Genomic DNA, 25209 nt, shown 5'->3' with positions numbered 1-25209 from the left:
TGTGGTTTATCGCCATCATGATAGTTGTGTTACCAGTGACACCTAATTGATTATGTGAGTCATTACTGAAAGATAATTGGTTAGCAGGTTTGCACAGCTTTTTTTTCCAGCCTGCTTTAATTAGATGAGGACTGGAATTAGGTGTGCTTTTTGTTACAGTATACACATATACACAATATACACATGTATACACATCTTATGCTTAATTGCACTGGAATGGAATGTGGAATCCTTTGGGACTGGGGTAATACAAACCTGCCAGAAATAAGAGAAGAGTAAGAGGTTACCCATGTTCCCTGGAAAGTGGAAACCCATAGTAACCCTTTGTTAATTGTAATTGGGTCCATGACAAAACAGCCTATGGAAGATCCCATTGTTTATATACAACCACCAGATATTTAAGCTCCAACTTAAAGGACATGTAAACCCCCTCCACAAAAGTTTAATTAGTGAACAGCCTTTTTGACATCTTTAGATAACTGCCACTCTGGTTGTTAAAAGGGTTACAGTAATGCTGGCCATAGACTCAAAGTTCCGCTCGTTTGGCAACTTCGCAACTAACGGCATGGCTATATCGCGGGTAATTCGAATGTTCGGCCTTATAGTTGTACAATTGGATCATGATACGCCAAGGGGCTCGGTCGGGTAAAAATCAAACCTTCCCGATCGATATCGTGGCCAGATGTCAATCGGGAAGACCCGTCGGAAGCCCCCATACATGGGCAGATAAGCTGTCAAATTGGTCTAAACGACCGATATTGGCAGCTATATCTGCCCGTGTATGGCCACCTTAAGGCTGCAGCATCCCCTTAATCACTTAGAAATCCTTCTGCTTCTCTAACCCACTCAGCCCCCTCCCTCAGAAAGTTGCTTTGGCTGTTGATTTATGGGCATGCTCAGTTCTTCTCAGTTTAGATTACTAAACACACCCTCCAATCTAATAGCCAATGAGAAGATAGCATCGCTGGTTCCCATATAAACTTTGCTTTAGGTGTCTGATCCTATATTTTGCTCCTAACCACCTCTCCTGAGTTCAGTTTAACCATTACAGTGCTTAACCCCAGCAGAACTTTTTATCAAAGTATGCTGTACCTGTGTAACCCTGCATTCTGCATTTCATGAGCTTTACAGCCTACATGTCCTGTTTGCACATGTCAATGTTACTAATGATGTGTCAGAGGGAAAATGGCCGCCGGTGAAGCCTGCTATTTGTTTTAAGAAAATGTGATGGTGCTGGCAAATGGAGAGGGTATATGCAGTACAAATAATGTGGCTTGGGTGGGGAAGATATGCCCAACTTATATACATGGTAGAAAAATGTAGGCTTTACATGTCCTAAGTGTAAGCCTGGTCATTCATGGGCAAACGTTGACTGCCAACTCTTGTATATGAGGCCAAAACAATAACACACCCAAATGGTATCTGACCAAGGCTTATTTTGAGATCAGTAAGGCAAGCAGGGAATTCTTTTGGGTAGAGGAATCCATAGTATTGTTGCAGTTGTTCTCTGGTGCCCCAAATAGACAAAGATCCACTATTGACCTTGTCCCTAAAATAGAACTGAGCAGCACATAGAATATACTGTAGCCCCGTTAGTCCATGGACACCAGAAAAGACTGGGTTGTCAGGGTGTATGTTAAAATGAATAATGATGTTACATGTGCTATAAGACAGAATATAAATTCTATGGTGTCAAAGATTTGGCTGCTGATGCCAAAGAATTTATATTTCTGAATTACATTTTGATCTATTGCTTTGTGCCACAGACCATGTTTAGTGACCATACCACTAATGATTAAAGAGTCTGAACCTCACAAGGGTTAAAGCAGCAAATATTCTTTAGTTGAATTCGGCCATGTCTGCACTGTGCATTTTTTTCCTCTTAATATATTCTTTTGCCTGTTATACACTCAGAACGTCTACTGCTAACCACAAGTCTCACCATTGCTTCCGCTGGAGGGTCAGCTCAGTTGAGAATTATTGTTCATATCACAGACGTTTTCTATATTTATTTTCAGTAATCTTGTTTTTATTTTAAACCCTGCAACCCTAGCAGAGAATTGGTAATGAATGCGTCAGGCTTCAGAATCTCAGAGGGAAGGGTATCTGCTGCCTGTGAGGGGTCGTCCACCAATTCCTGCCGAGCAAACATTATTCTACAGCAGTTGAGCAAAGAACCAGACCTTTATAATAAGTAGTATCACTGGGAACATGAAATGTGGAGAACACAGATAAAACGAACCGCATTCATTATAAAGTGCAAATGTCAGTCATTATCTTGCCAGCGCCCCAAGACTTTCACACCGAGAGATCGTCATTTAGGAGCAAGTTTCCTTTTAACAAGGTGATAAAATCCTTATTAATTTGACTTTAAGTGTCGGATGTTTCATTTTGAGATAATATTTAAATGTTGCTCTTTTACTTTTGATTGGTATTAACTGCTTCATACCAAATGCAAAACGGAAAGGTTGTGGGAGCACCCAATGACTAAATAAAAAAATATACTAAAATACAATGGAAGTGCTTACTGATCTGGCCAAATTAACTACAGACATTGAGAAAAAGAAGAGAGATTGATCAATGCACATTCCCTGGTCCCCTGTCATATCCGTAATCAATGCAGATACATGTATTTACAAGGGGTTTTTTTTAGTTACAAAATGATGATCATAAGATTGATAAGCCACCATACCACGTCAAGGTAAAACCCATATGGTGGTCCCTAACTATTTACCTCTGGTCATAATACTCAAAAGCTAAAAGCTCCCGGCATAAAAGCATTACTTGAAATAAATGTTTCAATGCATTGGTTTCAATCATAGGGCTTAGTCCAAACTCTGGCTTTGTGTTCATGGATAGCTTCTTGGGGAACAAAATGTAGGCATGAGAAGAATTAAGGATTTAGCAAAATCTTGTTTGCAAGATTCATTTATGCCCAATTTATGTATATTCTGTGCACATAGAGAACTTTTTCCAAACTTGTTTGAACACATTCGCAATCCTTGCTCTTGTTTTGCCATCTTTGTTGCAAATATTACATATCCATTATGGAAAATTCAAATAGGGTATGGTGCGCTAAGACAACAGTATATCTGTCCCAAAATCTGAGAAGAGAAAAATATGCCTGATAGTGCAGCAAGCCTGTGAAAAGAAAACGTACGTTCTTGCAGAATATAACTACTCACAAACTCCTTCTGCAAGAACGTACGTTTTCTTTTCACAGGCTTGCTGCACTATCAGGCATATTTTTCTCTTTTCAGATTTCTTTTTTTGCACCATACCCTATTTGAATTTTTGATTACACACGTGGGCCAGTGGATCCACATACCAGAGGTGCTGCTTAGATATTTCTACAAAGCGCGGTCTCTTCACCACTTTACATACAAAATATCCATTATGGATTCTGCTCAGTTGAGTAAGCAAGGTCTACAATGTCATGCTTTGAACTGGCTGAAGGATGGATTACAAAGATTACACTGAGTGGTGGTAAGTGGAACATTTTCTAATTGGACCAGTGTTGTTAGTGGAGTACCACAGGGCTCTGTACTAGGTCCCTTGCTTTTCAACTTGTCTATTAAAGGGATACTGTCATGGGAAAACATGTTTTCAAAACACATCAGTTAATAGTGCTGCTCCAGCAGAATTCTGCACTGAAATCCATTTCTCAAAAGAGCAAACAGATTTTTTTATATTCAATTGTGAAATCTGACATGGGGCTAGACATATTGTCAATTTCCCAGCTGTCCCCAGTCATGTGACTTGTGCTCTGATAAACTTCAATCACTCTTTACTGCTGTACTGCAAGTTGGAGTGATATCACCCCCTCCCTTTTCCCCCCAGCAGCCAAACAAAAGAACAATGGGAAGGTAACCAGATAGCAGCTCCCTAACACAAGATAACAGCTGCCTGGTAGATCTAAGAACAACACTCAATAGTAAAATCCAGGTCCCACTGAGACTGATTCAGTTACATTGAGTAGGAGAAATAACAGCCTGCCAGAAAGCAGTTCCATCCTAAAGTGCAGGCACAAGTCACATGACTGGGGCAGCTGGGAAACTGACAAAATGTCTAGCCCCATGTCAGATTTTAAAATTGAATATAAATAAATCTGTTTGCTCTTTTGAGAAATGGATTTCAGTACAGAATTCTGCTGGAGCAGCACTATTAACTAACTGATGCACCCATGACAGTATCCCTTTTAGCACTTTATATGTTATCACGCAAGATTTTTGAGATATATATATTAAACTTTTTTAAACTCCTGCAAATGAATGTGTTAGTGGCCAATTGCTCCTATCTGCTGTGCTCTGCTTCCCTTTACGCAAATTTACAATATTTTTAAAAAGCCATCAATATGTAAAAAATCAATTCATATATAGGAATTCAAAAATCAAACCTTAAATCTATCAGTTTATACAAAGCTTTAGTTTTTACAAAACAGTAAAAATATGAAAGAGGGAGGGACAGGTTGTTGTATTAGTGTTGTATTAGTGTTGTATTAGTGTTGTATTAGTGTTGTATTAGTGTTGTATTAGTGTTGTATTAGTGTTGTATTAGTGTTGTATTAGTGTTGTATTAATGTTGTATTAGTGTTGTATTAGTGTTGTATTAGTGTTGTATTAATGTTGTATTAGTGTTGTATTAGTGTTGTATTAGTGTTGTATTAGTGTTGTATTAGTGTTGTATTAGTGTTGTATTAATGTTGTATTAGTGTTGTATTAGTGTTGTATTAGTGTTGTATTAGTGTTGTATTAGTGTTGTATTAGTGTTGTATTAATGTTGTATTAGTGTTGTATTAGTGTTGTATTAATGTTGTATTAGTGTTGTATTAGTGTTGTATTAGTGTTGTATTAGTGTTGTATTAGTGTTGTATTAGTGTTGTATTAGTGTTGTATTAGTGTTGTGTAGCAACTGACTAATTTTAAGCAGTTGTCTGACACTATGAAATCACTATAGAGTGGTCTAAACCAAATGAGAATGGTGTTTAGGTTCCAATTCACCTGTCGGTGTTGCAGGGAAATCATAGCAGTGAAAGTGCTCGTTGCAAACTATTTTAAATGATCACTTTGAAATAATAATATACGTTTATATAAAGGGGCAAATTTACTAAAGGGCGAAGTGACTAACGTTGCCCCAAAGAGTCTGCATTTTTTGGGGTAAATTTACTAAGCGGCAAAAATTTGCCAGCGACGGTTTCACAGCCAACACTTCGCCAGGCGAAAATTGGCTCAGTCAGCGCTAATTTACTAAAATGCGCAGTTGCATCCAGGGCAACAAACACTGGTGAATTTTCGCTAGCGTTACTTTGGCAATCAAAGCGAAGATGCGCTATCGTTCAATTCTGCCTAGTGCAACTTCGTTAGAGGTCTTCGTTCAGGCTAATTTGCATACGGCGGGAAATGATAAAGTTGAATGGACGTATATGTTGCAGCAAATACATTACATTACACAAGTCCAGGGAACCTTAATAAAGACAATAGAGTTGTTATATTGCCCTACACATGAGCCCACTGTATAGTTTATGTGCCATATGTTAGGAAATGTATGGGGGAAACAGGTTACTCAAAACTTTTTTCAAGGACTTTTGCAGCCTCTCACTTTGAGAAAAGGAAAAGACGCCAGAGTTTTTTGGGACTTAGAAACTTTTTCCACTAAAAATATAATGTAAGTAACAGAAGACTGAGGAAGATCTATTCACTCCAATGCACTTCTCCTGGTCTGAGCTGGTGACGGCAAGTCTGGCGAAAGAGGTAACGTTCAGTAAAATCCGCATCTTAGTGAATTTGTGGAGTAACGTCCATTCGCCAGAGCGAAAATTCATCTGCCGATAGAGTGCGAATGACCACGAACATCTGTCTCTTTTGCTAGCGAAGTTACTCCTGCGCCCATTAGTAAATCAGCAAAGTTCCTTAAAGTGGTAACGCTGGCGAATCTTCGCCAGCGTTAGTCACTTCGCCCTTTAGTAAATCTGCTCCTTTGACTCTTTGAAGGAAGACCAACATCTTGGGCTAAATTGCTTCATGTTTCCTTCTCTTTCACTGCAATCGCAGTCCAGAACAGCAAAGTATTTTTGATTAACGTCATGTTTAAAAATGTCCCATATTTCATTTTGATCAAAACGAACTGGTGCTTCTTCCTGGGTTCTTGGCCGTGATTCTGGTTCTGATGTGCACGATGGCATGTGTCTGGGAGTGCTCACTACTGAAATTTTTCTTTACACATTAAGGGGCAGATTTATTGAATTGAAAATTCAAATTTTCGTTTTTTTTATGATCAAAACTCTCAAATTCGAATTGTGAATTATTCAAACTCGATTCCAGTTTTAATTCAAATTCGATTTATCATACCCTGGCCCTTTATTCAACTATACGCCACCTAAAACCTGTCTAATTCATGTATAAGTCAATGGGAGATGTCCAGGGACCAATTTGGAGAAAAAACTCGAATCAAGTTTAGTCGAATTTTTCTATTTCTCTTTATTGAATTTTAAATAATCCAGCAGCAAAGTTTAAAACAATAATACTTGTCAAGATTCCATGTGATTCATACAAGTTCTACTTCATCTTTTTGCTCAACACATTAAGGGGCAGATGTATCAATGGTCGAATTTCAAGGGGTTAAATCCCTCGAAATTCGACTGGGGAATAGAATCGAATAGGCAATTCGGGCGAATTTACGCGCTGGCGAATAGTCGAATTGGCGAATATTCGCCAGGTGAAAAGGCGCCCGATCGAATATTCGCTCGAAGGATTTTCGTTCAATCGAATGCCTTTTTATTCGATCAAAAACTTGGAAAACAAGTCTATAGGACTTTCCCATAGGCTTTTAAAGCAATTCGGTAGGTTTTAGGTGCCGAAGTAGGCAGTTGAAGTATTTTTAAAAGAGACAGTACTTCGATTATCGAATGGGCGAATATTCGCATGGTTTTTGCGCTCGATCCAGTACTTCGACTAACGAATGGCGAATAGTCGCAGCGTTTTTGCGCTCGATCTATTCGAATCATTCTACTCAGGCGAATTCACGCCAATACGATAGTCGAGGAGCACAAAAAAACACTCGAAATTCGAAGTTTTTTCATTCGAATCCTTCACTCGAGCTTGATGAATCGGCCCCTTAAAGACATTAGGGGGCAGATGCATCAAGGGTCGAATATCGAGGGTTAATTAACCCTCGATATTCGACTGGGGAATGAAAATCCTTTGACTTCAAACATCGAAGTCGAAGGATTTTGCGCAAATAGTTTGATCGAACGATCGAAGGAATAATTGTTCGATCGAACGATTAAATCCTTTGAATGGAACGATTCAAAGGATTTTAATCCAACGATCGAAGGATTATCCTTCGACCAAAAAAATTTAGGAAAGCCTATGGGGACCTTCCCCATAGGCTAACATTGACTTTTAGGTGGCGAACTAGGGGGTCGAAGTTTTTTCTTAAAGAGACAGTACTTCGACTATCAAATGGTCGAATAGTCTAACAATTTTTAGTTCGAATCCTTCGAGTCGAAGTCGTGGTCGAAGGTCGAAGTAGCCCATTCGATGGTCGAAGTAGCCAAAAAAACACTTCGAAATTCAACGTTTTTTTCTTCTATTCCTTCACTCGAAGTTAATGAATTGGCCCCTTAAAGACACAGCCAACATTTTCTCCAATATAATAATGTGAATGAAACATTAGCTGAAATATTAATAACATGCAAATGGCATAGTCAAGCTCAAAATAGGTTGATTCGAGTTTTCAAGTTGGTAAAATTCATCCAAGTTTTAGATATTCGATTTTTTTTAATACAAATAACCCCCAGTCGAATTTCGAGTATATTCAAATTTAATAGAGTTTTAAAAAACTCACATGAATTCGAAATTTGACCTTTAATAAATGTGCCTCTAGGTGAGGAGTAAACTTTGAACTGTTTTAACAAATCAGAAGTACCAAAGACTCATGCTTGGGATTACAAGGCTTATAATAGACTGCCGTCAGCATGTCAGCGCCACAAAGCAAGCAGCACGCATGATAGTTGAACACCTACTGAAAATAAAGGCACCTCGAGGGGAGAAATGCTAAAGCAGATTTCTCTCGTCACTTTTCTCCCGTTGAAATATGACAGTTCAGTGCATATTGTGGGAGTCCCCCCAGAGTTAAAATAAATCACACCTAAAGGGTTTTGCTATGATCCTAGTGCTCTTTTTTAATTTTCTTACTATTGTAGTAGTGGAGGATGAACAAGCTGAGATGTAAAGTCCTGCACCTGGGATGTAACAATATCCACTTATACCCTTAATGGGACTGCACTAGGCAAATCCATAATGGAGACGGAGCTTGGAGTCCTTGTAGATGATAAACTTGTCTGTAGCAAGCAATGCCAGTCAGCAGCATCAAGGGCAAATAAGGTCTTGACTTGTATTAAATGGGGCAGAGAGTCACGGGAGGAGGGGGTCCCACTGTATAGAGCACTGGTAAGGCCCCATCTAGAATATGCCCTACAGTTTTGGTCTCCATCACTCAAACAGGACATTATTGTATTAGAGAGGGGACAGAGAAGGGCAACTAAGCTGGTAAAGGGAAAATCTTAGCTATGAGGAAAGACTGGCCAAATTGGGGATGTTCACTCTGGAGAAGAGGCGCTTAAGGGGAGATATGATAACTATGTATAAATATATAAGGGGATCATATAATAATCTCTCTAATGCTTTATTTACCAGTAGGTCTTTCCAGCTGACACAAGGTCACCCATTCCGATTAGAAGAAAAGAGGTTGGGAAGGGGTTTGTTACAGTGAGAGATGTGAAGATGTGGAATTGTCTCCCTGAATCAGTGGTACAGGCTGATACATTAGATAGGTACAAGGAAGGGTCGGATGCTTTATTCACCAGTAGCTCCTCCCAGCAGACAGGAGGGAGCCAATGAGATTAGAGGAGGGAAAGGGGTGTTACAGGGAGTGCTGGGAAGTGAATCAGTGGTACAGGCTGATACATTAGATAGCTACAAGGAAGGGTCGGATGCTTTATTCACCAGTAGCTCCTCCCAGCAGACAGGAGGGAGCCAATGAGATTAGAGGAGGGAAAGGGGTGTTACAGGGAGTGCTGGGAAGTGAATCAGTGGTACAGGCTGATACATTAGATAGCTACAAGGAAGGGTCGGATGCTTTATTCACCAGTAGCTCCTCCCAGCAGACAGGAGGGAGCCAATGAGATTAGAGGAGGGAAAGGGGTGTTACAGGGAGAGCTGGGAAGTGAATCAGGGGTACAGGCTGATACATTAGATAGGTACAAGGAAGGGTCGGATGCTTTATTCACCAGTAGCTCCTCCCAGCAGACAGGAGGGAGCCAATGAGATTAGAGGAGGGAAAGGGGTGTTACAGGGAGAGCTGGGAAGTGAATCAGGGGTACAGGCTGATACATTAGATAGGTATAAGGAAGGGTCGGATGCTTTATTCACCAGTAGCTCCTCCCAGCAGACAGGAGGGAGCCAATGAGATTAGAGGAGGGAAAGGGGTGTTACAGGGAGAGCTGGGAAGTGAATCAGGGGTACAGGCTGATACATTAGATAGGTATAAGAAGGGGTTGGATGGTGTTTAGCAAGTGAGGGAATACAGGGATATGGGAAATAGCTCATAGTACAAGTTGATCCAGGGACTGGTCCCATTGCCATTTTGGAGTCAGGAAGGAATTATTCCCCTCTGAGGCAAATTGGAGAGGCTTTAAATGGGTGTTTTTAGCCTTCCTCTGGATCAACTGGCAGTTAGGTAGGTTATATATAGAAACCAAAAACATTGTATCCAAAAGGTGTGAGGGTCTCCAAAAATAAAGAAACAGATGAAAAAATTGACAATTTATTAGGACATGAAGACCTAACGCGTTTCGTGCCTATAGGGGCACTTACTCATAGGCCTATGAGTAAGTGCCCCTATTGGCACGAAACGCGTTAGGTCTTCATGTCCTAATAAATTTTCTACTTTTACATCTGTTTCTTTATTTTTGGAGACCCTCACACCTTTTGGATACAATGTTTTTGGTTTCTGCACCTTGGGACTGAGGTGAACTGTGAGTGTTTTCCTCCTTATTATTTCTTCTATTATACATTTTTGTATCTTTAATTATTTAATATTTATTTTTGTTGAGTGGTACCATAGATACTTTTTTGTGGCAGTAGCACAAACCAAAGTATTTTCAGGTTATATATAGACTTAAAAATGGTTGAACTTGATGGACGTTTGTCTTTTTTCATCCTAACTTACTATGCTACTATGTCACTATGTAAAAGCTGACAATTGATTTCAAACATGCCTATAAAGTATTTTTGATAAGTTGCTTGGCAAGCTACATGTGTGTAAATCATTAACTTCCAGTACTAGGTGAGAGCGACTACCGTGTTAATTCCTCTTGGATGACATAGAAACGACATGTGAATCCGTGCCAAGGCTTTCAAGTATAGAATGTGTGCGTAAAACACCGACGCATCTCATAGTGACGCCACTAATTGAGCAACAAAAAGTCTTTGTAGTGATTGTTTAGTCCAGGGTCTTGTACTGACTCAACATCAGTTTTACATGCAGGGGTTAACTACAGAGGAGCAGAAACTGCGACTACAGAGGGACCCAGGGGTATAGGGGCCCCATGAGGTCCTAATTAATGAGCAATTTCAACATATATTTGTAAAAAACGACAACCTCTGGATATGATATCAAGTTACACAACTGCCTGCATGTGTGATTCCATTTCTGACCTTATATATATATATGGCCTGAAAAAGACTGTTCATTCCTACAATCTATTTCTCCTGGTTCTTAAAAATGCCTGAGCGAACCACATTAGTCTTTTGCATAATCTGCAGCAGCAAAAGTTATGGTGAGATAACGTTGTTTTTCAGTAATTGCTTAATTTCAAGTACATAGAATCCCTCATCCAGAAACCCGATATCCAGAAAGCTCCAAATTACGGAATGGCTGTCTCCCATAGACTCCATTTTATCCAAATAATCCAAATTTTTAAAAATGATTTCCTTTTTCTGTGTAATAATAAAACAGCCGCTTGTACTTGATCCCAACTAAGATATAATTAATCCTTATTGGAAATAAAACCAGCCTATTGGCTTTATTTCATGTTTAAATGAATTTCTAGTAGACTTAAGGCATGAAGACCCAAATTACAGAAAGATCCGTTATCCGGAAAACCCCAGGTCCCGAGCGTTCTTAGATCTACCAGGCAGCTGTTATCTTGTGTTAGGGAGCTGCTATCTGGTTACCTTCCCATTGTTCTGTTGTTTGGCTGCTGGGGGGGGGGAAAAGGGAGGGGGTGATATCACTCCAACTTGCAGTACAGCAGTAAAGAGTGATTGAAGTTTATCAGAGCACAAGTCACATGACTGGGGGCAGCTGGGAAATTGACAAAATGTCTAGCCCCATGTCAGATTTCAAAATTAAATATAAAAAAATCTGTTTGCTCTTTTGAGAAATGGATTTCAGTGCAGAATTCTGCTGGAGCAGCTCTATTAACTGATTCATTTTGAAAAAAACATTTTTTTCCCATGACAGTATCCCTTTAATAACAGCTTCCCTACCCAGGTTTAATCACTTTTCTCCCAGAGGGTACACCCTGTGTGTTCTCCTTTAACATTTTGAATTCATATTCTTCTATTACTCATATCCTTCTCTTTGAAACTGGTTACACATCAGATGTAGGTCTGTCTCCCTAAACAAGGGCAAAACATTTATAGAGGATCCACAGAATGAACACAATTTAAGGAAATCAAGGAAGTCAAGTATACAAACACTAAGGGGCCGATTCACTAAATTCGAGTGAAGGATTCGAAGTAAAAAAACTTCGAATTTTGAAGTGTTTTTTGGACTACTTCGACCATCGAATGGGCTACTACGACCTTCGACTATGACTACGACTTTGAATCGAAGGATTTGAAGTAAAAATCGTTCGGCTATTCGACCATTCGATAGTCTAAGTACTGTCTCTTTAAGAAAAAACTTCGACCCCCTAGTTCGCCATGTAAAAGCTACCGAAGTCAATGTTAGCCTATGGAGAAGGTCCCCATAGGCTTTCCTAAGTTTTTGTGATTGAAGGATATTCCTTCGATCGTTGGATTTAAATCCTTCGAATCGTTTATTTCGAAGGATTTTATCGTTCGATCGAAGGAATAATCCTTCGATCGTTCGATCGCACTATTTGCGCTAAAATTCTTCGACTTCGATATTCGAAGTCGAAGGATTTTAATTTCCAGTTGAATATTGAGGGTTAATTAACCCTCGATATTCGACCCTTAGTGAATCGGCCCCTAGGTATGTAATGGACACACTAAGGGGGTTATTTATCAAGGTCTGAATTTATCTCAGTATTTTTAGGGTTGCGCTAACTTCAGAGCTTTACCCGAAAGCTCTGAATTGTTCGGTGTTTTGCTCAAAAACTTTGATTTTTTTTGGAGTTTTCTGAGTTTTTTGCGCAGAAACCAAGAACTCATTGGATATCGGTACAGACATCAGTGCAGACACTGGGACCTTCCCCATTGACCTATACAGGACCTCGAGAGTTTTTAGATGCCGGGGGTTTGGATTCTGAGTTTTTAGACCATCGTACTTTAATACATCTCGAAAAATTCGTAGTTTTTTTTCCTCCGAAAACCACGAATTATTTGAGGTTTGCATATTCAGACCAGGGGCGTAACTACAGAGGAAGCAGACCCTGCGGCTGCAGGGGGGCCCAGGAGGTACAGGGGGCCCCATGAGGCTCTCATTGATGAGCAATTTGAACATATATTGGTAAAACAGGACAAACACTGGATATGTTGGGGGCCCTAAAATTAATTAGCTGTGGGGCCCAGCAACATCCAGTTACGCCACTGATTCAGACCTTGATAAATAACACCCTAAGGGGTATATTTATCAAAGAGTGAAGTTAATAGTGAAATTCCGCCACTACCCATTCATTTCTATGGGATTTTTATGAACTTTCACTTCACCCATTGATAAATACGCCTTTCAAAATCCCATAGAAATAAATTGAGAGCTGCGGAATTGCACTCTAGTGGCGGAACCTCACTCTTTGATAAATGTACCCCTATGAGTTTTTTCTGTTCCACAAGTGAAAATACTACACAGAATATTTACTACACATCAAAGTACATGAGTCAAATATTAACGTCACATCCACATTCCCGGGGGAAGCCCCTCTGGGTCGGAATCAGAGTTTTGCCTGTGCCAGGCAGCAGTGTCACATCTTTTCTTTGAGGGCCATTACCATAGAATTGGCCTCAGAGACACATAAGCTTTTTTTTATTGGAATTAAAATAAATGTACAACAAACCAAGAATATAAAAATGTAGACTTATAGAATAAGTGAAGTTCACTCCTCTCCCTACATTGACATTTTGTTGGTGTTACTCAAAGCTGTGCTCGGAATATAACCGCAACTAGTTTAGTGATTTCAAGGATTTAACCAGCCATGAGTGGCACCCGGAGACTGTACTTGTTTTACATCCACGGAACGCAGCCTTTTTATACAATAAATCAGCAACCTACTTCCGCTCCATTTAATCATTCCTAGCTCAACCCCACCATAGACTTTGCAAAACTGTATTGAATAAGCACAGAAGAATAGCCGTATTATGATAGAAACTATGGGGCCGATTCACTTACTTCGAGTGAAGGATTCGAAGTAAAAAAACGTCGAATTTCGAAGTTTTTTTTGGGCTACTTTGACCATCGAATAGGCTACTTCGACCTTCGACTACGACTACAATTTCGAATCGAGGGATTCGAACTAAAAATCGTTCGACTATTCGACCATTCGATAGTCGAAGTACTGTCTCTTTAAAAAAAACTTCGACCCCCTAGTTCGCCATCTAAAAGCTACCGAACTCAATGTTAGCCTATGGGGAAGGTCCCCATAGGCTTTCCTAAGTTTTTTTGATCGAAGGATATTCCTTCGATCGTTGGATTAAAATCCTTCGAATCGTTCGATCGAAGGAATAATCCTTCGAGCGTTCGATCGAATTTTCTGCGCTAAATCAATTCCTAGTCGAATATCGAGGGTTAATTAACCGTCGATATTCGACCCATAGTGAATCAGCCCCTTCATATTTGTTTAATAGACACAAGAATTTGTAAATTATTTATGTTTAATTTGCCTAATATTTCACAAAGCCACATTTAACATTTCCTTTCTCTAAGTTATTCTTGTATTTTTCCCTTGAAACAATAACGCCCTCTATTCTAGAGAAGAAAAACAAACAGCCCGCCCGTGTGTTCAGTTTTCTCATAAGCTTGCAATCATTTCTTTGTTATCGATGAACCAAAGGATTTAGCATGTTGTTTGGTGATTTGTTTTGAATCAGTTTATGTTTGAGCTTAGCACTCTGTGTCCCTAAAATATTGATATATGTATGTGTTTAAGAGAAAAGGAAACTTACCCTGATACATAAGGCTGGCAGTTCATTTGTCTTGTATCTGACAGTCAGACCGGGGAAGTGGCAGTTAGGCAAAACGTTCTTACAATGGCTCTGACACTTGCTCTGAGCTCCTTGTCTCCTCAGCATCCACAGCTCCGAGCTGCATCTTCTGTTGGTTGAGTTTACTGCCAGCTACGTTGTGATTGTGATTGTGATTGTACTTATTCATGTGAATGTTTTATCAGTGCTCCGCATGCTTTATCATTCTCAAGGACACACCGATATTTATATATGATAAAAAAAAAACCCTGTTCAACACACATTAAAAATGAATGAAAGGCACATTACAATTCTATATTATACATAAGTATTACCTTGGCTTTAATGTCAACATTCCAGTCCACGGTGGATAAATAAACGGATAGTGTGACCAGCAGTTCCAGCAAAGATTTGGTTATAAGGACGGAATGAATTCAGCAAGATCATTGTCACATTTCTGCCCACAGTTCTCTTTAAACTTTTCCCACATTCTTCACAAATTCTATCTTTTCAGCAGTATCTTCTGTGTTAGTGATTTGCACCTTTTCCTCTTTCCCTTCCTTATTTATAAAGTGCAGACAGTCAGGTCCCTCTAGTCCAGTCAGTTGAGCCGACGGCTCCCTCTGGAAGCCACTGACAAGGGAACGAGAGACGCTATTCACACGGAAAATTCAATGATAATAAAAGCACTAATTACTTTTCCTGATGGACATCATTGCAGAATGAAACAGCTGATGGTGCTTCATGATTGAACAGCCTTTCATGCCTTTAATCCACCAGGAATCTGCAGCTTTCCCATTCCACCAGGTAGCACCAGTCATTGTGACACCCACTCGAGTGTTTTTGTTGGAGGGAGGGTCATATGCAAGCTTGCTTCCATCCAAAGCGATCAGTAGCCTGCCAGCTGCACAATTATTCCTGCAACATTCAGACTCTGCTTTATCCTTCAGAAAAATATTAAAACAAGCTGCGGAGCGGTGTTTGTGTTTCTAAAGGCAAACATGTCATGAGCAGCTTCTATTGGTTTGCCGGAGCTTGTTTTAGAAGAAGGAAGAGCAGGTTCCTTCTGGGGCTTCATTAACATAAACACTTGGAAAAGGATTTGGATTCGGATGGTAGCGGAGACTCTTCTTTGTTTTAGAAAATTGTTAAATATCCGTGAGCTTTGATCAGATCACAGTTGCACTTTCCTGTAGATCAAAGCCGGAGACGTTTTTGCTCATTAGGGAAAAGTGCTCAGAGATTTGCAGAAAATTAGACTGGGACATGGAACGATATGTTGAATCCGATGCCTTTTTATAAACTAGAGAGTAGACTGCCTGCGGAATGATGTCTATTTATATACAACAGCCTAAAGGTGGCCATAGACCCAAAGACCCTATCATACTAATTCGGACTGTGTGTGAAGAGTCCCGACATTTTTCGTCCGGCGGAGATCAGTCGTTTGGTCGATCGAACAGGTTTGATTTTATCCCGACTGATCCCGCCGGAGCCCATTGCGCTCTCATCATAATCTGATCGTTCGGCCATAGGGCCGAATGTTCAGATTACCCCCGATATAGCCAAGCCCGTTAGTGGCATATCGGGGACAGATCGGCTCGTTTCGCGATGTCGCCAAACGAGCGGATCTTTGCGTCTATGGCCACCTTTACTCATGCGGTCTGTCTGTCTTTCTGTTTTGTCAACTAAGACTTTAGCTCCTATAACAAGGACTTGTTGAGTTGAAATAAGGTTTATTGTATTGTATCACGACATAGTAATTTCCATATAGCAAGTCTGTGTATTTGATACAATTCTAAGCAGCATAGGAAGAAATTACACTGTAAAAGGGATCACAGATATTCATCTGACTCATAGGCAAAGGGGCACATTTACTAAAGGGCGAAGTGGCTAACACTAGTGACTTTTTGCCACCTTTGCCACCTGCAGGGTCATTGCCAATTTACTAACGGGCGCAGGTGCCAATTTTCTAGTGAAAGAATCGCTAGTGGTCATTCGCACTCTATAACCAGGTGACTTTTCGCTCTGGCAAATTAACTCTACTCCGCAAATTCACTGAAATGTGGATTTTACTGAACGTTACCCCATTGGCCAGACTTGCCGTCACCAGCTCAGACCAGGAGAAGTGCATTGGAGTGAATAGATCTTCCTCAATCTTCTGTTACTTACATCATATTCTGTGAGCCAAAAATGCATCAAAGTCCAAAAAAACATGTGATAGTCTGCAAAAGTCCTAAAAATTTTTTTTTTTGGGTAACCAGTTTCCCCATACATTTGATAACATATGGAACATAAACTATACAGTGGGCTCATGTGTAGGGCAATATAACAACTCTATTGTCTTTATTAAGGTTCCCTGGACTTGTGTAATTAGCAGTGGAAATGTAATGTATTTGCTGCATATTATAACATAAAGACGTCCATTCAACTTTAAATTTCCTGCTGTGTGTAAATTAACCCGAGCGCAAGACCTCTAGTGATTTTGCGATACGCAGAAATGAACACTGGCTCATCTTCGTTTTGAATTGCTCGCATTGCCGAAGTAACATTAGCAAAAATTCACCAGTATTCGGTGCCCAGGACGAAACTCCGCATGTTCATGAAATAGCGTTGTCTGGGCGAATTTTTGCAAAGTGTTGAGATGGGTGCGAAGTGGTCGCTGATGAATTTTCGCCGGTTAGTAAATTTGCCACAAAGAATCCCCAGTATAGGCTGAGTTTGAGATATAGTGGCAGATTTACTAAAGGGCGAAGTGGGTGGCCGGCGCTAGCGAAAATTTGCCAGAAAACATTTGTAGAGGCTGGCGAAGTTTTGCTCACTTATGCCAGGCAAATTTTCATTTTGACAAACTATTGTTACTCCGCAATTTCACTAAAATGCGAGTTTCTCATAACGTTACTCCTTCGCCACCTTAGACCTGATGAAACGAAGCTACATCCTCCTCAATCTTATGTCAGTGACATCATATCCTGTATGCTGATGAGATGAAGCTACATCCTCCTCAATCTTATGTCAGTGACATCATATCCTGTATTCTGAAAAGCTATAAAAGTTATTAAAAAACGCTGGCGTATCTTCACAACTTAAAGTGGGATTGTTTTTAAAAGTTGTAACTTTTTGTTATAATATTTGGTTTTAACCATTTGAGGGTCCTGCCACATTTGTTTTAGGGTGGGCTCATTTTTTTTTTAGGGTTTGCCCCATAGTTAGTTTTAATACATACACATGCACGCAATACAATACAGACACAAAGGAAAAAAACAAATATTCTATTAGTCTTACTTCTAAAAGCATGTATTAGTCTTGCAGAATGTGGTTTTATAACATTTTATCAGGGACAAGCAGAAGTAGAATAATTAACTGGATATATCAGCTCACTGCTATAATACACAACAAGATCATTTTGCTTTCTAATAATGACAGTACACAGAGCCGGATTTACATAGCGGGCGCCCCTAGGCCCTCTGTCAGCGTCTCCCCCGTACCCACCCTTTTATTCCCTCATATTTTCATCATCGAGACCAGAGAAATGGGGATTGGCGCATGGGAAATTTAAAAATCGATTGTATCTCCTGCGCATCTTCAATGTTTCAGAACCAACGTGGGTGTGGTTGGGCAGCATGCCACCCCCTAAAATCCCGCTGACCTAGGCCCGGGCCTTGGTGACCTCTCCACAAATCTAGGCCTGACAGTAAACTAGTGAAATTGCCTTTTCAACATCTCATTTGCAAACCAGGGTATTAATATAAAGTGGGTCATCTCTTCGCTTTTATAACAGCCTCTGGGGAACATTGTTTAATGGCATTTGCTTTGTCTTCAGTTGGGTTGCAGGCCGAGTAAGGTCTTCCACTCCCATTTCAATCCCATTCTATACGGACCACACGTCACGGACCACACGTCATGGACCACACGTGCAACATTATTGCACTGAAACAGTAAGTTGGAAGCACAGAATTGCCAAGCATGTCATTGTATGTTGTAGCCTCAAGGTTTTTTGTTTGGGAAAGCTAAAGATGACTATACACAAGCTGATTTAGAGTTAGGGGCCCATTCACTAAGCTTGAGTGAAGGAATAGAGGAAAATAGAGGAAAAAAAATTTGATTTTCGAATGTTTTTTTTGGCTACCTCGACCATCGAATTGGCTTCTTCGACCTTCGACTACAACCTTCGACTTGAACGATTCAAACTAAAAATCGTTCGAATATTCAACCATTCCATGTTCAAAGTACTGTCTCTTTAAAAATTTCTTCGCCCCCCTAGTTTGCCACCTAAAACCTACCGAGGCCAATGTTAGCCTATGGGGAAGGTCCCATAGGCTTCCTACCAATTTTCTGATTGAAGGATAATCCTTCGATCGATGGATTAAAATCCTTCAAATCGTTCGATTCAAAAGATTTAATCGTTCGATCAAACGATTATTCCTTCAAACGTTCGTTCGAACGAAATGCGTAAAATCCTTCGACTTCGATATTTCGAAGTCGAAGGATTTTAATTCAGCAGTCGAATATGGAGGGTTAATTAACCCTCCATATTCGACCCTAAGTAAATGTGCCCCTTAATGTTAGATGTAGAAGATTCTTCACTGGTTTAAAAAAAAAAAGAACCCCCTTCATATTATACACATGTGGACTGGCTATGTGTGAACTTTAAAATGGACCCCGGAATTTCAGGTACTCTAAGGTTCCAGACAGCCAAGTTTAGGTTAAATTGCACTATTGCCTCTGACATTTGCCAAGATATCCAGAAATGACATTAGCAAGTGCTGCAGCGGGAAGGTCAAACTGCTGGCATTGTGTAGCTTTCCACCTGCCTGTAACATTCTGCCTGGAGTTGAACCAGTGACCTAGTGTTTTCTGGTTGTCTGCATTGCCTTTGCTCTATGTGAGCAGACAGCTGTAGTCCTGGTTTATTGCTATTTCTATTTTATAATTGCAAGTAGGCTTGGCTTCTTTAACCTGTTGCCAATCTGGCCACAGGGGATCTGTGCACTGCACTTCCGCATTAAACGTGCAAGGTATTCCTTGTTGCTTTAGCTCTGTGTGCCTTTGGATAATTTGCTTCTAGATATTGGATTTGGGGTTGCCGGACCTCTACCATTGTGCACCAGACAGCACTAAACAAATTATTGATAAGGGTGTGCGAGAGCCAGGTTCGTATTGTACACAGGTAATCAGTGTAAGTCACTAGTCTGGCTATTTGCCCAACGTAGGTATATTTTCCATAGCTTTCAAAGTTTATGTTTATCAAGTCTGATCTTTGTTCCTGACCCTTGCCTGTCCCTGACTTTGCTATCCTGCTGCCTGTACTGACCACTGTCTGTTATTGACCATTCTTCAAATTCTGAACCGCTTTACTGTTTGGTTTTTGACCCCGGCCTGTGACCTTGACTACACTTCTGTTTTCTGATCTTGTGCTGCATTGCCTGTTTGGTACCAACCCAGCCTGGCCATTGACTACGCTTCTTGTTTCCCATTCTACTACTACACGTTCAGTTCCCTTGTCTGCCCAGAACCCTCTCCTTGGTCCTCTCACATTAAGTCCTGGTGGCATCTGAGTAGCAAAGGGCTCCCCCGGAAGCCAAAGGTGGCTGTTATATGCTATATGAAGTGTGAGCCATGACCAGGTCCTTGGAGTTAAAGGGATACTGTCATGGGAAAAAACTTTTTTTTTCAAAATGAATCGGTAAATAGTGCTGCTCCAGCAGAATTCTGCACTGAAATCCATTTCTCAAAAGAGCAAACAGATTTTTTTATATTCAATTTTGAAATCTGACATGGGGCTAGACCTATTGTCAATTTCCCAGCTGCCCCAAGTCATGTGACTTGTGCTCTGATAAACTTCAATCACTCTTTACTGCTGTACTGCAAGTTGGACTGATATCACCCCCTCCCTTTCCCCCCAGCAGCCAAACAAAAGAACAATGGGAAGGTAACCAGATAACAGCTCCCTAACACAAGATAACAGTTGCCTGGTAGATCTAAGAACAACACTCAATAGTAAAAACCCATGTCTCACTGAGACACATTCAGTTACATTGAGAAGGAAAAACAGCAGCCTGCCAGAAAGCATTTCTCTCCTAAAGTGCAGGCACAAGTCACATGACCAGGGGCAGCTGGGAAATTGACAAAATGTCTAGCCCCATGTCAAATTTCAAAATTGAATATAAAAAAATCTGTTTGCCCTTTTGAGAAATGGATTTCAGTGCAGAATTCTGCTGGAGTAGCACTATTATCTGATGCGTTTTGAAAAACACATGTTTTCCGATGACAGGATCCCTTTAATTCAGGGTTTTGGCTACCTTATATAACACTGCCACTTAGTCAAGGGAGTCATATTATTTTGAAGGTTCTGCCTCTGTGCCACTACTGCAACACCACATGGGCAATGCCTGAAATACAGACAAGCTGAATCATAGGCCAATAACCATATAAAATGTTTATCTAAAATATTGAATACTGTACTCACACTCTTTGATTTTCTATTATTTCCCTTTTATTTTAAAATGTTTCCTTTAGTTGTCTGGTAATGACCAATGACCATTGACAATGGTAGCCCCAGGGCAGATAACCCACTAGTGGGCATCCCCTCAACAGATTTAATTCATGTATGTTTAGAACATATTTGAATTGCTAATGCCTGAGAGCCTTGTATGCAATAGAGCTGTCTGCTAAAAAATAAATGGGAAAATAATCTGACAAAATGAATTTCATTCAGAACCAGTAGTATTTTTATTTCTCTTATTGCAGTTTTTCATGCATCCATTGTATTTATCTCCAAAGTCATCAGCCACCATAATTCTATCTGTCTGTGAGAAGTAATTCATTGATAAATAAGCAAACTTAAAAGAACTCGCATTTGATCAATTCATGCCTTGTCTGCTTTATGCACTTCTAGGACTAAGCCATCCATTTACTAATGTTTGTAAAAATAGTTTATTGTCCATGAATGCAATGAATATTCTTTCAACAAAATAATGCTGCTTTCATTTTTCATCCCATTGAAATGAATTTCACTCTAGAGGACTGTAGCGATCTCTAACTTCACTTCTCACGTAACTTCTGGCTCATGGCATCATAATGTATTGATATGTCACATCCCATCATGCATATCATGCTGTTAGACTGAAAATACAAGCATTTTACCAGTATAATTTACCCCCATCCAGTTCACTCCTCCTATAATTCATCTCTTTGGGATTGTGTGGAAATAATGTTTTTATTTTTTTTCTGGAAAGTATCTTTGACCAGAATTCTATAAAACTGCCAGAAAACATGTTTTTGATTACAAAACTCTCCAATGGTACCTTCATCCTAAATGAATACCTGTAAAAGTTCCACAACACACTATTCATCAGTAAAGGAAACTGAAATAAAGCTATGCAAGTTATGCAAAAAAAAAAAAATTTAATTAATAAACTTATGCAAGTGGTAATAATTATCCTTCTGTCCCAAGGGGTCGCTCTGCAGAGATATAATTAACAATCTATTAACAGGGTATTCATTCTGCTGTACCGTCAGCGATTTATAAACTCCAGTTCTACTTAATTCTGCCTCTCTGACCTTCTAAAGTCCTGTGTTTGCCTAAGGGTACTCTCTAACTGTAATTACGGCTACTATATTTGTGTTTATTCTACTTAACCTTATCTTCTCTGATCCAGTATGTTTCTTATTTTGATTGGTTGGTTAAAAACCATTGTGACATTGATTAAAAAAAGAACCAAAGCTGCCTTTTATGGAGTTAACCATCTGTATTTTTTTGCTGTGTCCATTTTATGTATAAAGTTTTATATTATCACTAGGTTGCTTGTTTTATTTGTGCCAGCAAGTTTTGTAGAGGATCAAACAAATCCTTCCCCTGTTTTTCTCTGTTTGTGACATCATCCAGCCCAGTTACAGGCTGGAGAGCAATCCGATTGGCTAGACGCCCCAGTGCATCCATAGGAGAGTGGGAGTGCCTGACTTTGGAGCCAAATGTACAGGGTTTCCAACAGAGCTTATAAAGGGATCCCTGCTGCATCAGCCAGAGAAAATCAAATCTGTGGAGAGTGACACGGCTGATTAAAAGGAGTTTCCAGGAAGAAGGAGAAGGAAAGTGTGTTTTGCTCTGCATGAGAAAGTATTTGAGCATTAGGGTGAGCCAGTTTCTCCTGCCTGTGGATACTTTGGCCACTATGAGTTTCCCAAGGGTGAGGACAGGTCTTGCTCGTGTACCTGCCACGAGGGGGCAGCTACTACTTTCAAAGGGAAAGGTACCTTGGGCCGTTAGTGCTACCTTGGGACATAAGAGCTATTGGGGAAGGGACATTGAACTGACCACAGTGATTGTGTATTTATCCACCCGGTGTGGGACTGTGGCATTGAGAGACTGTGCCAGGGGTTGATGGTCCACACAGGTTCCCCAGAGTAAAGTGATATTGTGTGATTTACATTTATAGTTACTAAATACAGTTTTACATAAAGTTTATATTTGTTTTTTCCTAGTGGAAATCCCCTGAGGCGTGCTCCTCAGTGTTCACTAGGTGGAGGCACTGCGCTGTAAATCCCAGTTCCCAGTACTTTTCATACGCAAAAGGGACTCAGGGCCCTGGATAGCCAAGGGTTAATTGCTATTTGAAGAGACAGTAAAGTTTTAGTCATTGGTTGCAGCATTGTCCATTATTTGTTGTATCTCTTCATTGCTATTAGATATGTATTGTTACCTTTTTTTTTTTTTTATAAAATAACCTGCTATGATGCCAAAGATAGAGTGAGAATGAACTATATTCATTGTTTGATGGTTAAAGGGATACTGTAATGTATCAGTTAAAGAAACAGTGTAAAAATAAAAACTGGGTAAATAAATAGGCTGTGCAAAACAAATTATGTTTCTAATATAGTTAGTTAGCCAAAAATGTAATGTATAAAGGCTGGAGTGAGTGGATGTGTAACATAATAGCCAGAACACTACTTCCTGCTTTTCAGCTCTCTAACTCTGAGTTAGTCAGTGACTATAAGGGGGGCCACATGGGACATAACTGTTCAGTGAGTTTATAATTGATCCTCAGCATTCAGCTCAGATTCAAAAGCAACAGTTATATCCCATGTGTCCCCCCCCTCAAGTCACTGATTGGTTACTGCCTGGTAACCAATCAGTGGAAACCAAGAGAGCTGAAAAGCAGAAAGTAGTGTTCTGGCTATTATTAGGGATGGGCGAATTTGACCCGTTTCTCCAAAAATTTGCCACTGCGAAATGTCGCCAATGCCCATTAAAGTCTATGTGCGACAAATTTTTTTTTTTTAAAGGTTAATGCCCCATCAGCCTGCTGAAAAACTACTACTACTTTTTTCTGAGGAAAAAAATCATCATGTGGCAGCATTGGTTAAGTATATACAAATATTTATTAAAAAAAAACCTCTTCAGAAAGTCTACTACAGGAATAACACAGACACATGAGCTCAATTACTTTAAACATTGACCGAATATTGATCCAGGGACAAAGCCAATTGCAGTGTTGGATGAAGTCAGAAAAATATTACTGACCCATTAATTTATATTGTTATGCTTTTAATCGACAAAAGTCATTATATGAAGGGCAGAAGTTGACTGTTCTTCAACCTCACTTCCTAAACTTTTTGATGCCAGGTTCCTAGGCTATGATGCATTGCAAGTAACTAATAAATACACTGTGGCCTCCGTTGAGTAACAGAGCACGATGGGACTTTATTGTTGCTGCATCCACTTGAAGAACTTTTTAATAACATGCTAAATGCATGGCTAAATTGCTTTCCACCATATGGCAACCAATAAGATATTTGCTTTTAAGCAGGTGACAAGTAAATGCTACCTGCTGATTGGTTGCTATAAGTTACTGCTCCTGGGCAAACGTAGTACCTTCTACAGGTATGGGAGCTGTTATCCAGAATGCTCAGGACCTGAGGTTTTCGGTAATTTGAATCATCATACCTTAAGTCTACTGGAAAATCATGTAAACATCAAATAGACCCAATAGGCCAGTTTTGCTTCCAATAAGGATTAATTATATCTTAATTGGGATCAATAAAAGCTACTGTTTTATTATTACAGTGAAAAAGGAAATAATTTTTTAAAATTTGGATTATTTGGAAAAAATTGAGTCTATGGAAGATAGAGATTTCTGGATAATGGTTTCCAGATAATGGATCCCATGCTGTACTATATAACCCTCTATAGTTGGTTAACATTGCCAGGTTAAGATGTTTTGTCAATGTAGAACTATATGTTCTTAGAGAAAACACATCATTTATATCCAAATAAGTGATCTATCAGTCTCATCAAATCTGCATACAATGCCCTTGTCTTTCTGCTTTCCTATTGAATTTTGCAGGCATAATCCTTAGTTTATAAGGGTATTAAGACGGCTTCTCTTGTCAGCAGTTAACCAGATGCTAATCTCTTAATAATGTAAATTGCTGAGATGTTTCACTGTGCAAATGTTCGTAGCCTTGTTGGCAAATTGTGGGAAGGTCTCACAGGCAGTAAGCTAAATAATAGTATTGCAGCTATATTTTTCCTTTGCCAACACACAATGTTTCTATAGCGCTGCCCATGAACATGGTAATTCAACAGCACCTGTATCATATAGCTGCTTTAGAAGCCTAATAGTTAAGTTAGATAAATCAGAATGCCAAGTGCCATGGTTCTGCTGATGTTTCTGTTACTTCTATGGAGCGCTTGTTTCAAGACTCCCAAAGCAGGTCTCGATGGGGATATATTGATGATTAAATCATAGATCTTAATGTTGAAAGAGATGTCAAAAATAACAAA

At 39.7% G+C, this 25209-nt stretch overlaps 1 protein-coding gene across 2 annotated transcripts in view; it reads right to left on the bottom strand.

Annotated features, from left to right (window-relative positions):
• The window catches only part of chrm5.S (cholinergic receptor, muscarinic 5 S homeolog), an 82514-nt gene extending 67239 nt beyond the window's left edge, over positions 1-15275 (bottom strand). The window contains exon 1 of one of the 2 annotated variants that reach the window (XM_018232207.2): positions 14762-15275. The gene's annotated coding sequence lies outside the window, so the exon portion shown is untranslated. Of the gene's footprint in view, positions 1-14408; positions 14569-14761 lie in introns of those variants that run through there. The other variant, XM_041574935.1, reaches the window with a different exon arrangement.
• Positions 15276-25209: the final 9934 nt, after the last annotated feature.

Source organism: Xenopus laevis, chromosome 8S, assembly GCF_017654675.1.
Source record: "Xenopus laevis strain J_2021 chromosome 8S, Xenopus_laevis_v10.1, whole genome shotgun sequence".
NCBI lineage: Eukaryota > Metazoa > Chordata > Amphibia > Anura > Pipidae > Xenopus > Xenopus laevis.
The sequence above is the reverse complement of the archived record's forward strand: the minus strand, read 5'-3'. Positions and strand labels throughout refer to the sequence as shown.